The 15,944-nt window shown below is 44.4% G+C and overlaps 1 long non-coding RNA gene across 5 annotated transcripts in view; it reads right to left on the minus strand.

Annotated features, from left to right (window-relative positions):
* The window catches only part of LOC125692101 (uncharacterized), a 208,112-nt gene that overhangs the window by 36,311 nt on the left and 155,857 nt on the right, over positions 1 to 15,944 (minus strand). The window lies entirely within an intron of this gene.

The raw sequence follows: 15,944 nt of genomic DNA on the forward strand, positions 1-15,944 counted from the left end.
CACTGAGCACGGCTACACGTTGGTCAGAGCAGATTGCAGAATGGAAGAAGATTTAAACCCATTTTGCTAATGAAACTGAATTCAAGCCATAACAAAAACAATTCATTACACATTTCTGTCTGTCTGCAAAGGACTTTAAAAAGAGTTAAAGGGTTAAAGCACCTGTGTCAGTTAAAGCAAGAGGTTTAACTGACCTCTTTAAAAGAGCTCCATTTATAGGTTAGGAAACTAAGACAATGTCTCAGTTTACTACTGGCTACCAAAATAGCTGAAGATTAGGTTTTTAAAGTAGTTTTCTACCGTGTATGAAGAGCAAAAGGAGAGGTCTAAAGATCTTCTAATGTCTTCGCTTCCTTAAATTCCTCCTGCTGTTTATAGCTCTCCTGTTGTATTTTTCTTGAAGAAACAAAAGCCCATAAACTTCAGCCTTCTTCCCCCTGCCCTGCCCTTTTCTCAAAGAAAACAATATGAAGCTAAAAGGATCTGCTGTACGCTGCCTGACAAAACAAAAATCCAAAGCACAGAAAGGGACTTTGATTAACGGCATTTTGGCCGGCGTTTAGAGCGGAACACGCGGTGCTGCTCTTCTGCTTTGCCCTTTGCTCGGATACCCACAAGATACAGTCCACATCCATGCGGTGTGCTCTGCCCACAGCCTGAGATCAATGAGATCTATGCAAAAAAGAGAGCACCTGCCACAGCCCGTTACTGTTTTTATTTATTGTCGGTGTTATTAGACCACGCAGGAACCCTAACCACAAATATTGTCTGAAGCACTGTGTGAACACTGAACAGAATGATGGCCCTGTCCCAAAGCGATTACAAACTAAATAGAGGACGGAAGACCACAGACGAATACAAAAAGACAGATGGCAAATAAAGGAAATGAGAACGCTCAGTGCAGCTGACAGCAGCAGTACCTTACCAGTAGCATAAAGGTTGTCAAAGCTTTTGTAGACGTCATGGCAAAGGAGGGCTTTAAGGACATTCTGGAGAGCTACCAGAACAAATCCAAGAGTGTTTGCACAGCGTAACCTCTCAGTATAAGAGAGGCCACAGAGGAGAAAATGAGGATGAGAATGCAGGAGGATGGCAACACTGGACAAAAGGAGAGGGTACGTTTCAAGGTGCCAGCAGTGTTTAAATGTTACAGCTGCCAGCATTCCGGGCTGTGTTTAACAGCGGTCTCTTAGTTTGCTCCTGACCAGTCCTGCTGACCCATATCCCACTCTAAAAAGGTACATAAGGACAGAGCACAGCAGAGCTGAAAGCCTGCTCAGCAGGCGGGGCAGTCACTGGAGCTGCTCTGTTCCTTGTTTGTGCCTCCTGACAATGAGAGATGATAGGTGGGGTCTCAGGAGGCCTTGAGAATGAAGATAGGCAGCTTATGTTGATGCGAGATAGGGGAGGGGGGGTGGTACAGGGATGCCAGGAGAGGGGTGACACGTTCAAAGTGACAGGCTAGGAAAATGATCTTTGAAGCAACAGCAGCATTCAGTATGATTAGGGCTTGTGTCGGGGCCAGAGAAAAGGATGTCGCAGCAACTTAGCTGTTAAATAATGAGAACTTAGGCAAGGATTTTAGCTGCGAGGGAGAGTGGAAGAAGATGCACCTTAAGAGCTGGATGATGTAGGAGCTGAGTGTGGGGTGGTATGAGCAGCTGAAAAATTGAGGCTTTACCTGTATGTAACAGAGGTCAGAGTCGATGCTGCCGCGCAGTCATGTGTGACAGATAGCACGGTATGCTGCGCCCAGCATCAGGAAGCAAGGTGGGCACAGGGTGGGGGTCACAGAGAATGCTAGCTAGTAGAAGACCAGGCACTGTCTGCCCCTCATCTCCTGTTTAGCTCTTCTCTCTGCAGCTATTAATTGCAGACAACTATAGGAAGCTGCTTAGGAGAAACCATCAACTAAGCCAAAAATTTAAATGCAGTCCCAGTAATACTTCTCACGTGGTCTAGATTCTGCTCACATATACCCACGAGGTTGCATCTCTCATCTAACTCAGAAAATACAAATCCTTTCCTCTGTGCTCAGTAATAAACTGTGCAGACATTGTGCAGTTTTCTGCTGTATTCCTAGAAAAAGATTACCAGCAAGATTAAAGCCTCTGGTTTTGAAGAGAGATTTCACAGGATTAAGTATTATCCAGTCTACTTCTGAAACCGAGGATAAAATACAAGAAAAGACAATGAATTATATTACTTCAAATATCACAGACTGCGATGTTGGTAGACGGGATAACGAGAACAAAACAAACGCTTACGTTCTGCACAGAATTAACACCTGGGGAAGGCGCCGCGGGGCCGCAGTTCCCAAGTGCTGCCAGCAGAGGGCGCTGGCGGCACCCCGTTTGATTTGGGGACGGAAATCGAGATTTCCCTGGGCAGCGTTTCCCAGGAATAAATCAAGCAGAAATGAATAACCTTTGATTTATCATTCCTAATGGAGATGTACATCATACTAGCGTGTCATCACATTTCAACGTTGGCCATTACGTGCCAAACATGTAGTAATCTTCTTCCGCATCATAATCGGCGATGAAGATGTACGTTTCCGTTCAGCACAATTAGATTTGCACGTTTCTTCATGGCAGCTGGGGGCGGTGGGCAGAATACCTGCTTCGGCTGCCTCTAACCCCGCGGGGCGCGGCTGCGGACTGGGCAGGGGCTAGAGCGGCACGGCTCCCGGCGGGGGGCGCCCGGGGAGCCGTGCCGCACGGGGGGCGCCCAGACCCGCGGCACGGCCATTGGGACGGCGGCAGCGCCCTCTGGTGGCCGCCCGCAGCAGTGCAGCCTGTGCTGGAGGCGGGGCCCACGGCACTTGGGATCTGTGGCCAAGGGAGCTGCATTCGTCCGAGATGTAGCCGAACAGATGCGAACTCAGGCTGGAAAAAGACCTTCGTTTTGCGACTGGATTTACATTACTGTCTTTATGTATATCTGTTGACGTGGATGTGGCAAATGATTTCGCTTTTGCTGCCTGTAAGATGTGGAGTCAATAAAGGCAAAGCTGAAAAGCTGTGATGAGAATCTCAACTCTTTTCCTAGTAAAGCATGCTCTACAAAAACAGGTTGCTCAATGACAGTAAACAGAAAACAGAAAATTTACTCAGCAATGAAAAACAAACGAACAAAAAAACCAACAAACCCAATCCTCACTGGGGATGACTGAGGTAATGAATTACTTAAAGGTAAAAGTTGGGAATCTTCTTTTCAAAGAACAGAGAGCAAAAGGGAACAAATGCTGCCTGTATCACAGAATCACAGAATAGCAAGAGTTGGAAAGGACCTCTGGAGATCATCAAGACCAACCCTCTGCTAAAGCAGCTTCCCCAGATTAGGTTGCAGGAAAGCATCCCGGTGGGTCTTGAAAATCTCCAGAGGAGACTCCACAACCTCTCTGAGTCAGTTCCAGTGCTCTGTCACCCTCAAAGTAAAAAGTTTTTCCCCATGTTCATATGGAACATCCAATGTTCCAGTTTGTGCCCACTGCCCCTTGTCCTTTTTAATGCACCCTAGGATACCACAGGCCTTCTTGGCTACAAAGGCACACTGCTGGCCCACAGCCAACCCACTGTCCACCAGGACACCCAGGTCCTTCTCCACAGAGCTGCCTGGGAGCAGGTCAGCCCCTAAGCTGTACTGATGCACGCAGTTATTCCTCCCCAGCTGTAGAACTCTGCTCTCTGTATATGAACATGCTATTTCCAGTGCTGAAGGTGGAATCCTTCTCTAATTGTGCCAGGGTGAACTGGGAATAACTCCATTGAAACTGGAAGATGTAACAATGCAGAAGCAGACTGAGAGAAAAATTATGTTCTTGCAATACTTACTTAATAAAATACATTTTACTAATGAATGTGTCAGCTGCATATGTCACTCTCAGCTTCCTATTTTCAGCTTAGAATGTGTTAGTAGTGCCCTACTTAAAACTGCACAGTTCTGTGGCAGAGCCTCGGATTTGGTCAAAATTGTTAGGATTAAAAGTTGTGCAAAACCAGACCCTCAGATCTGATCCTCTTTGAATTTCTATGGAAGGAGTTTGAATTCAAATCCCCAGATGTGAACTTGCACAGATTAATTCAGGGTCAGCACGACAAGCAGTAGGAGGAGCCTGTGTTCCTGGTGTGGTTTTGTGTGGGTAATCTTGCAAGAACATTTGATTGTGAGATTTTTTGGGTTTTATGAATGATTGAAAGAGAGAGAAAGGAGGCGTTTCATGACTGTGGGTGAGACCTGCATCCCATTCACAGCGTAAGAAGAAACAACTGACAATTATTACATGGGTTTTATAGGTCATTGGCAACAGAAGATGTAGGAGGAAAAGTGCCAAAGATTATTCAGATGACCAGAGGTTTGGAACAAAGATTAATTCTGTACAGTGTCTGGCGAATGGAACTTCATTTTTGGTTAATTTTTAGGCATCATTATAATAAATGATTAATATTAAAAAAGAAAATCCAAGTTTTGTGGGTTAACTGTGGTCTTCAGCTGTCCCCGCTTGGATCTAAACAAAAATATCAGCATAAATGAATTTGAACTCTGTTATTTTACCTAAATCCAGCATTTGGTCTGATACAGCAGCTGAATTAAATTCATCTGGGGAAAGAAAAAAGAGTACAGACCCACAGCTGGTATGATGGTATGATGGTATGATGAAAGACAGCAAATAGTGGAATTAAAATGCATTATCGGGCTAAAGCTAAACATACTGGCTGGGAGAATCTTGGACAAGAAAGAAGAGTTTGAAGTGCAAAGTTGGTGTATTTGACAGAAAAGTCAGTGTTTGAGAGGATCTTCTGACATGTAAACCACGATCTACTATAGTAATGGATCTGTAACTGCACCAGAACTTGCCAGTGCTAATGGATATGTAACTGCCCCACTTTGGTGTAGCTCCATGAAAATCAAGGCTATTCCATCTAGTAAAGGATCTGGTCTGCACTTACAAACCCAAGAGTTTTTAAGAATTTGGGGCAAAAAGATTTTAAGCTATGTAAGTTACTGTTGCTTTGCTCAGCATGTCAGCTGATCCTAAATTACTAAACCCTGATTCAGCTTTGTCTTTGTGCATGTAGAGTTGTTTTTTTCTCTGAGAAATGAAGTTGGAGATTTCTTACTCAACACTTTCATTAATTCATATAATTCTGTAAGGATATCTCTGTCACATGGCTGGTAAAATTATCACGCATTCCTATTTTCTTTTTTACCATTTTAGAAAAACATGTTTTCTCCTCATTGGGCTAAATCCTCTCCATAAGCTTTCCCTTCAGCTCACTACATTTCCTGTCACTGACAAAGGGCATCGCCTTCATCCCAGAACAGGAGGAGCCTTGGAATGGATCAGCCATTTCTCTGCCTGTGTGCATCTGGGAGATAAGGAAGCAGTACCCAATCTTGAAAGAAAAGATGTTCTTCTGAGTAGCATCTGTACGTTTCCCCATGCTTCTCATTTATTAACTTTCACATGTGACACATGTGTCCGAAAGCCAGTGTGCTGTATCAGGGCTCAATCCCACACTACTTACAGGGGGAGACCCCCAGTGCACTCTCTATGATGAAAGGCCTTAATGTAATTCCACTGTCAAACAAGCAAACCATTTTTTTGAAGAAAGGAACAAAGCCAAAACAGAAGGAAGCCTGACTTTGTGTGGTTTATGGAGTTTTATTCCTCCTGTTTCTATTTGCAGTCTGGCAGTATGACAACTGTGATGTAATGACCTGGCCTACATATTGCACAGCACAATGCTGCAGATATCTTTATTTTCCTGTTGCTCCTAATCACAATTTATTGTTTGAGATGATTGTCAATCATTTCATGTACAGCTCCAAAGAGAACAAGAGATCCTCTAAGCCACATGAGCATAGACAAGACATCCTCCAAGCCATGTGAATGTGAACAAGAGATCCTCCAAGCCACGTGAGCATGAAGAAAAGATCCTCCAAGCCACAAGAACATGAACAAGAGATCCTCCAAGCCACGTGAATGTGAACAAGATCCTGATCATGTGTTACAGAGATCCTGTAAGTCACACGAACTTTTGCATTTGACACTGATTTCATTTTAGCTTTCTGAAAGTCATTAGTCCACAGTGCAGGTGAGCGCAATTTCTTCACAAATATACTCTCTGCATCATAATTTATGCTTAAATTCATAAGCACTAAGAAGGAACAGCTGCCTCTCGCATTCAAGCTGTGATGGGACTAACTCAGAGCTTATGTTACTCCAGCACAACTGCAACCTGGTATTTCATTCTGTTCCTGCACATCCAAATAAAATGGTGATTTTTATAATTACTACTATTGTCATTTATTTGGAAATACTCTGCAGAATCTGAACATAAGCTACCTAATATTGTCAGAGAATAAAAGCTTATAGTATTATTACACTAGGGCAATTGGAATGGACCATACTGGGGCAGGTTATATTTCATTTATGACATACAGCGTGTACAAGTTAAAAAATTGTTAAAAGATACAGTAGCAGGATCATACTGTATGACACATACAAACCAGAAATACTGTTGTGTTCAGTCTGAGAGCACTGTTTCATAGAGGAGATACTGTCCTGTGTAGGAGCACATACATGTTTGTATGGGAAGTGCTGAGTCACAGCCTGAACCTCTGATGGATCACCTGAGGCGAGCCATGAGTCAGCCAGAGGAGCACAGCTGAAGGCAATTCACCTGTGCTGCAGGAAGGGGTGGAGCCTGGCTGCACCCCTCCTAGACCTATTTAAGAGCTGGCTACCAGTGGAGAGGGATCTCGTCTGGAGATCCCCTCTTCTGGAGTTTTGTAAGTGAGCCCAGGATAGGGTAAGCTTTCTATTTACTCTCCTTTTATTATCATAGTCTGCTTTGCCTAACTCTTGTTTCATGATTATAACATCTTAATATTAATTGATTATACGCTTGGCGAGCCAGGCAGGCCAAATATACTAAAATTTATATCATGTCTTTTCTTTGGAATTTCTGTAAGTGGGTCAAGGGGGAGAACAATACTCCTGTAGGGAAAATGATTCCAGGGCAGATCCCAGGATCTGTGGGATCTCCCTGTTATGAGCTATTATGGGCCAAGTTTGTAACATTTCAATACACAAGGACCAGATTCCTGAATCAACAGTTTTTCATCAGGAAAATAAAAAATCCAAATTAGATTTCTAATATCCGACTTTGACTGATCCACTAGAAGTCCCTCCTGTCATAACTCAAACAAAAAAAAAAGTACAGAACAGACCAGCAGGGGTGCTGCCTGATCAGTGGCCCCTGCCCAGACTCACTTACATGTAACAGCCCAACCTTACATGGCAACAGAATTGATGGATTTAGTACAGCAATTTCAGCAGAAGCCTAGAGAAAGTGTGCCGGCTTGGTTATTAAGACTGTGGGATTCTGGGGCAGAAAGTGTCTTGGTGAATGGCCCGGAAATAGCCGAGCTGGCCACCCTGACTGTCCATCCTGCTCTCAGGCAGAGGTTATATGTGGGTAATCAATATGTTGATGAAAACCATTCTATGAAAGAATGGTTAATGGTGGCCTGCCATATGGTATGGCTGAATAAATCTGATATACTGCTACATACAGGGATGTGGTCCTCCATGCAGGACGTTCAGAATTACATCCGTGAACTGGGCGTAAGGGAAGCTATCTATGAAGACACATTTGATGGTCCTGATATAGTCAAATTTTCAGAAGGGATGGCAGACTTGATTCTACAGCAAGCTCCCTCTCATCTTTATGGTACTTTACTCTCTATATTAAATCCCCTGGTGGCCTCAGAAGCTGCAGTCCAGAAGGCTGCCCAGTTAGTGGCTGACCTAGGAGAAACAGAACGCCTGTGGACTAGGCGCAACGTTTGGATGTTGGAAGAAGCAGAGGTCCTGCTGGTAAGTAAAACCAAAATGCCGGCTACTCGAGCTCCTCAATCAGGACCCATAAGGGTCTCCCGAAAACAAATGTTTAATTATTTAATTTGGGCTGGCATCCAATTTGCTAAGATTGACTGCCAGCCCAACTATGTCCTTCTCCAGCTCTAGAGACAACTAAAGATCAAAAATTTCAGAACTACCCTAAGAAATCAAGACGGCTTCGGTTGGGGCCTGTGGCAATGCCAGAGTTGTGTTCGGACCCCATTGGTTTCTGGTCTCAGGTTTGGCACGGAGCAGAAGAAAGATACAGTATGATTGAAAAAATCTTCAGAAGATCCTAAGCCCAGTTACGTATCACAGTGATGCACCAAAAGAAATACTGGTCGCTCCACCAGAGAAGAGTCCCGTTCAGGAGGGAAGATATCCTATCCCTGAAGGTGCCTGGTACACAGATGGGTCAGCAAGGGCAACCCAAGCAAGTGGAGAGCAATAGCATACCATCCTTCCACCGAGACAATCTGGTTCGATGAGGGGGATGGTCAGAGCAGCCAATGGGCAGAACTGCGAGCCGTGTGGATGGTTATAACCAAGGAACCCGGTGATAGTATCCCGAACATCTGTACAGATAGTTGGGCTGTGTACCGGGGGCTCACTCTTTGGATTGCACAGTGGGCCACCCAGGAATGGACTATCCACGCCTGACCCATTTGGGGCAAAGACATGTGGTTAGATATATGGAATATGGTCTGTATGTCTATCATGTTTCTGGTCATCAGCCCCTACAGTCACTGGGAAATGATGAAGCGGACACGCTGGCCCGAGTTTGATGGATTGAGAATTCACCATCTGAGAACATCACCTGTTGGTTGTATCAGAAGCTATGGCATGCTGGACAAAAGACAATGTGGGCAGCTGCTAAAGCATGGGGACTGCCCATACAACTATCTGATATCGTCCAGGCATGCCAGGATTGCGACACTTGCTCCAAGATGAGACCAAGATTGTTGCCCAAAACAACAGCCCATCTTTCTAGAGGACACAATCCTCTCCAGCAATGGCAGGTCAATTACATCAGGCCTGTTCCTCCCTTGGGGCAAGATACGCCCTGACCTGCATCAACACTGCAAGTGGGCTACTGCAGGCCTATCCAGTACCAAGAGCAAACCAGGCATATACCATCAAGGCACTCACTAAACTGATGTCTGCCTATGGAGCACCTCAAGTCATTGAGAGCGACCAAGGGACTTATTTTACTGGTGCAACGATACAGCGCTGGGCAGAAGAAAATAACATCGAATGGCGATTCCAACTGCCATATAATCCAACAGGGGCAGGCCTCACTGAACGTTATAACGGTATTCTTAAGGCTGCCCTGAAGACAGACTCCCAGGCCCTGCAGGGGTGGACGAAAAGATTGTATGAAACCCTGCAGGACCTGAATGAAAGACCTTGAGACGGCAGACCCAGTGCCCTGAGAATGTTGCAGACAACATGGGCCACCCCGCTTAGGATCCAAATTACGGGCACTGATCATCAGGTAAGACCCTAGATTGGTAATGAAAATAATATTCTGCTCCCTGCCTCTGAGAATTTAGATCTGGGTACCCATAAAATAAAATGGCCCTGGAAGGTGCAGGTAGGACCCAAGTGGTGTGGTCTACTTGCACCTTGGGGGAGATTGTTGGAGGTGGGAGGCTCAGTAGTCCCTCCAGTAATAGGTACATGGCCTACTGATATTGTGGTCAACACTCCGATCTTTATCGCTAAAGGGACCCCCATCATGTCCCTGTGGCAGATCAGGACACCTCCTTTGGTGCCTGATATCATCATGCAGCTGCAGACATCCAGCCAGAAGGTGTGGTACAGGCGGCCAGGACATGCCCCAGTACAAGCAGAAGTGTTGACCCAGGATAGAAATACGGCCTGCATCTTGCCCTGGAGAGCAGACCTTCCCCTCCTGGTACCTCTGAAACACCTGTATTTCTCCCCATGAGTCTTTGAGCCTTCGGGATCACCGGAAGGAACAAAATGCCATCAAGCGTTCCAGTGTTGCTGTCAGATCACATGCAACACCAGGTGATGGTCTGCATGGGACTGATGGAACATAGAAAGGACCTGCACCTCATGCCTCCAGTTACATCATTGAGCACTGGCCCATAGAAGAGTATGGACATCCACTGATCATCACTCGTCCTGAATTGTACCAACACGCATCGCGATAAAAATTGTATAAGCATCGCGATATACCGGATCTCTGTATTAGGGAAAGCTTACCCTTTTGTTAACCTGATCATTGGTTCATGCTGTGAAGAGGTGGAGTGTGTGGGAACTGCTGAGTCACGGCCTGAATCTCTGATGGATCACCTGAGGCCAGCCTTGAGTCAGCCATGGGAGCACAACTGAAGGCAATTCACCTGTGCTGCAGGAAGGGGTGGAGCCTGGCTGCACCCCTCCTAGACCTATTTAAGAGCTGGCTACCAGTGGGGAAGGATCTCTTCTGGAGATCTGCTCTGCTGGTGTTTTGTGAGTGAGCCCAGGATAGGGGTAAGCTTTCTATTTATTCTCTTTTGTTATCATAGTATGCTTTGCCTAACTCACTTGTTATTTTGTGATTATAACATCTTAATATTGATTATACAATGTTATTATAAGAGGAGGAGATCTTCAATAAGAAGGGCTTTAATTTGGGGTTATCAGGTTTCAGTATAAAGCTGCAAGGTAATCTCATGGAAGTAGTGGTGTAGTGTAGAGGAGAGGCACCAGCGTAGGAGTCATGCAGTAGCCTTAATTATGTAACTTATTTCCCCCTTTTTAATTCTTAGCTTCCCCCTCTGTCTGCTTTGATTATCTTAGAATATTTGTAGGTTTTTTTCTGTGTGTGTTTTTTTTTTTTTTTTTTTTTTTTGGTGTGTGTGTTGTTTTTCTGTTTGTAACATCTACTCATGCATTTAAATTTTGGTGTTAGTCCACATTCTTGGGGCACTGTTCCTTTCCCTCCCTGAAGAAGGGCTAGCTTTCCCTTTGCCCTTAGCTCCTCTGTGCCATTAAGCTGATGCAAAGCTTTTCTTCTTCAGCACATTGCCCTATTCTTCTAAAACATATCGAGAAGTATTCACGAGTTAGAAAAAAAAATCCCATTGTTAATCAAACAATATATTAAATTAATCATTCTTGTCACTGTCCAACCAGCCTGATTACTGCTGTATTATGGTCTCTACAGTTCTCTTGTCCTACTTCACAACTTCCTTTTGTTACTGTGCACAAACACTAACTTGGAAGTGAAACCCAGCAAAAGTATTGTCATCAAAGCAGAATAATACAATGTAAACATCTCCTTTCCCAAATATACAATTAAGTCTCTTCTCTTTGTAGTATAAAAATAATTGTCAGAAATCTTTGCTTACTCTTTAAAAGGCAGTGCTGCTAAATCCAAACTATAAATCTTCAGACCTCCAAGAGCTCAAGCATAACCTTGGAAGTACCTGAATTTGGATTTTTATCAGTACCTCAGACTTTTCTGAGTAAGATCCTGTCAAGGTGAGTGCGTGTGCATGTACACTTTGGGAGGACTGGATGTCATTCAGCATTCATGTAGTGGTGATGCTACCCCCATCAGCTGCTGACATTTCTCATTAGCAGTTTCCCAGCCCCCAGGGCATTTAACCCACCTCTGGGAGATGTGAATTCAGTGCTTAGAGGGGATCTCGACCTTTGCAGAGAGTATGCAACAACACAAGTGTGCAAAACACACTGGGATGAAAGAAAGAAAGGGTTGATCTTCTCCAAAGCACAATAAGGATTCAAAATAGTTACATAGAGTCACTGATGCTAGGAAAAGCCTAACAGATGGAATACTTAATCGTGAGAAGGCAACATGGGGTTCCAGCTCTGCTCTCCTGAGTATTTTTGTATTAGATATTCAGTAATGCAAGGAATAAAATCCAACGTTTTGCTCTTCAGCCTGGTGCTGGAACCATTCAGCTCTAGCATTGCTCTCACTCTGTGTGCTGCAGGCATGCCCTGCCACTATACAGTGGAGTGCCTTCAAAGGGAATATTAAAAACCCTGGCAGACAGCTGAACATTATACAGCCACTGACTCGCTCCCCCACAGTGCAGGGAAATCAGAAGGGTGAAGTGAGACAACTTTTGGGTTGAGATGAAGATAGTTCAGTAGGTAAAAGCCACACATACAAGCAAGGCTAAATAAGGAATTCATTCACTATGTGCAGTAACAGGCAGATGTTTAGCCATTTCTAAGAAAGCAGGGCCCTGTGAGAAGCTGGAAAGGTCTAACACCATGCAAGCACTGTTTGGCAGCAATGAACACATTTGTGTACTGTCAGCACTGTATCAGTCACAAATCCAAAACATAGCACCATACACACTAAACTCTATCTAAGCCAAAACCAGTGCATATGAGTAACAGATGTCAGTATAGCAGCAGTGACTCTGTCATACTCATCTTTCTGCAAAACTGTCAGCTCTGATAACTTTTTCACTCAGCCTCTTCGTCTCAAGTCAAGTAATGTATACCCACAGCTAACTTTTTGTACCGTATCACTGTCATCTTTACCCATGACATATAACCATTACCTCTTAATTCCCTGTCCACATATGCTGCACAGTTTACACACAATGTTTTGATGAGCAGTGCAACCTTTTCTCATTTTTTCCCTTTGTCCCTTCTGCACAGATTGCATCCATCAATATTAACATTTCAGGTCTCTGATTTATCTCATTACATTTCTGTGTTAACAGCCAAATCATAATTTCCTTCCTGTAATGTCACTTCGATCTCATTTCCCATACCCTCTGCATTTGCATATAGACAATTACTGGGTTTATTGCTTCTTCCTTCCTACTGGCCTTGGCTTTTCTCCGTTGTCTTTATCTTCCAGCATTCAATATTTATGGAAAGAGCTCTCTATTGAATTGTGACATCAGCATAAGTTGGCAACTGCCTGAAATAGCATCCCAGTACTACCTCCTGTACTCAAGTTGCCAGTTTTTAAATACAAATTGTCCACCCTTTCCCCAAAGAAGAGGATTTGGTTACGTTTCCAGTATCACTAGGAGGTCCAAACAGACCATGGAGTTTTTATTCATGTGGAAAACCATCACACACCAGTTAAGGGCTACTTTCTGCAAAAGAAGAACTGTACTATCATTCTGGGAGAAGACAATTTATAAGCAGTGGCTTCATGTTCTTTGAAAGGAGAAGAGGGACTCCTTTATCAGGGTGAGCAAACCTCTCCCTCACAGGCATGTCAGGAAGCAATCTAGACCTCTGCGTCTTGTGGCATGGCACATGAGAACTGCAGCTGGGAGCAATACCTACGGGGCTGCACAACTGCTTGTGCCTGAATGCTATTTGCATGCAGCCCCATGCAGGGAAGATGAGGTTATCCTGGAGGATTCACTTTGTTTCCCTCCTACTTGCAGGCAATTTCAGCTCTGTCCATAGGTTCCTGCTGTCCTGACAAAAAACACATTTTAAACCTTAGCTTTGTCTCAGCATTCATCTAAAACTTTAAGCTCAGCCCTTGAGATTCCTCCCAGAAGCTTGTGAAAGTTCTCTATCCTCAGCTGAATTCTTGCCCTGAACCTCAAAGCCATAGCTCCACTCTGCCATGAAAATAAGAGCTTAAAGCCCTCCTACAGCCCATCTCTTCCAGAAAAAGAGGTGTTTGTATTTATATAATTGTTCGCTAGATGGCAACCTTAGCTTAAAAATAAATTCCCTTGCCCTCAGTTAAGCAGAAAAGGTGGGCTAACGTGAGCTTAAAGGGAAATCAGTAAATAAATGCCCGATGCCCTGCTCCAAGGGCAATAAAAGACAGTACCACTGAGATGCTAAGGAAGTATTTCAGACCATAACAGAAATCAATGACAAAAGAGGGGGGATGCAAGAAAAATAAATATTTTGGTAGAACATAATGTTTTCATTCAGTGAGAGGTTTCAATATGCTTTATTAATCTGAAGGAATGCTTTAACTGTTCTGCTGTGGGGGAGGCCAAGAAGGAAAGGAGCGGTGTGGGCTAGGCCTTGAAGTAGGGATAGGAAGCTAACGTACAAGGAAATAAAGTACAGGTGAATGGAAAAGAGAGATGCTAGCCAATCTAGGGGCATGAAGATGTAAGCCAAAATTTGGTAAGAACAAAGTCACGGTGTGATCAGAGCCACATGGCCGCAGGCTCTCTTTGGGCTGGAGTGACCACATTAGCACAGAAGGGAATTTCTCCTGCTTTTGTCTGACAGTTGTTACTTGCCTTTTATCCCTGCTGAGGGAGACAACTGCTCGCATTTATTACCTCCACTGCCAAAGTAGGTTTGTTACCCTTTCTCCCTGAGCTGCTAACATAATGATGGCCCCAGAGCTGTGCCTGCTGGCAGGCTGTGTGCTCCCAGGGCCACCAGCAGTGCCTACCCATAACCTAGTGCAGGTACACCTGCTGGGCCCACAGGTGGCAAACAACGGGCTGTGCGCTCATTAGCGGTTGCATGCTGGTAATGAGTTGGGTAGCTGTACATAAACACCCTTTTGCCGAGAATAACACAGCTTGTTAGAGGTTTATAGCACAGTTTTATAATTGGATTTGAAACATGAGGCAAGATTGATAGTTCTCTATGGGGGCAATGTCTGGAATTAGATGAAACTATCACCAAAGGGGACTGTGATGCTGGCTTAGCTGCAAGCCATGCTGGTTACATTCCCATTCACTTGGATGAGAGTCCTTGATGCCAGTGCCAAAACCTAACAGACCTAGAAAAGCCACTCTCCCTCCCCAAAAATACCTGTCTATGTATTTGTCTGCAAATAGCTCAGAAATTTGGCACTGAGAAGTGTTTTTCTCAGCCAACACATGCCTTTTCTAAGCAGAAACTGGAAAAGCCCCCGAGACCATACAACTAAATTTATTAAGGTCTGATTAGACTCAATATTGACTCTTGACTCTGTCTGTACTCCCTTTGCATTTTTTATCACTCCGTGGATTCAAGAATGTGGAAATTTGTATCTTAAAGTCAAAAGCTTGCACTCCTCCCTCTAACTAGAAGAGACCAGCCAATGAATCTAACAGGTGCCTTGCTGTATCTCTTGCTCAGGAGCAGGAAAGTGAGCATCTCGTCTCCTTTCTGCCGAGAACAGTGCCAATGATCATGCCTGTGTGAACCACTTCCTCTAACAGAAAAGAATCTGATGGAAAAACAAAGGAAAAAAGCCACCAATTTTCCAGACACACATTTTAAGTTCTGTGGAAAATGGCATCCTCATTTGCTTTCTGGCCAGCAATTCACAGACTGTACAGGATGTTGAATATTAAACATGTGCTAATCATCTTAGAATGGCTAGCAAGAGGCTCAGATAGTCAATAAGCATATTTGTATCCAAACTGCCAAGGTGTGCACTTTGCAGGGCAGCAAAACTGGCATAGCACGGGGCTGCTGCTCACCTTTTGCTGTGCAGAAGTGCCATGCCAAGGGCTGCTCTGAAGGGCAGGTTGGGCTCCTCACTCTGCCACCAAGAAGCACTGAAGCTGCAAATGGTGTCGCCAGAAAAGGAATGTTGGGTGCTGTTGCACCTTGAAAGCAGAGTTTTGAGTGACTTTTAACGCTATGTTGGAGGGAAAAAACAGTACCAGCTCTGAGTTTTTTTCTAAAATGACTGTGGTGCTGAAGCAGCCCGAGGAATTGCCCCTATCTTCTTGCAAACAGAGTGGGAACAGTTTAACACATGCAGCTGATTCATGCCATTTGCTGCGGAACTGTTGTGGCTAATACCAGGCACTTTCAGAGTACAATTTGTGGGCTGTGGTGACTGATTAACAGTCTGTTAGGATCCATCCTGTTGGACTGTGTCACCACTGCTGAGAGAGACTACTGCACATGGATGATGCTTTCAGAGCCAATACATATGGTTATTCAGATATGCATGCGTAATAATTCTCTGGGCTAATAACTGTTACCAGACATTTATTCCAGTAATGCTATTTACTCTTCTGTGCTTCCCTGAAGACTAAAAATACAAGTGCTACCACAAACAGGGCCAGGACTGTTGGTTTATAGTAGGCTG

This window comes from Lagopus muta, chromosome 4 (assembly GCF_023343835.1).
Source record: "Lagopus muta isolate bLagMut1 chromosome 4, bLagMut1 primary, whole genome shotgun sequence".
NCBI lineage: Eukaryota > Metazoa > Chordata > Aves > Galliformes > Phasianidae > Lagopus > Lagopus muta.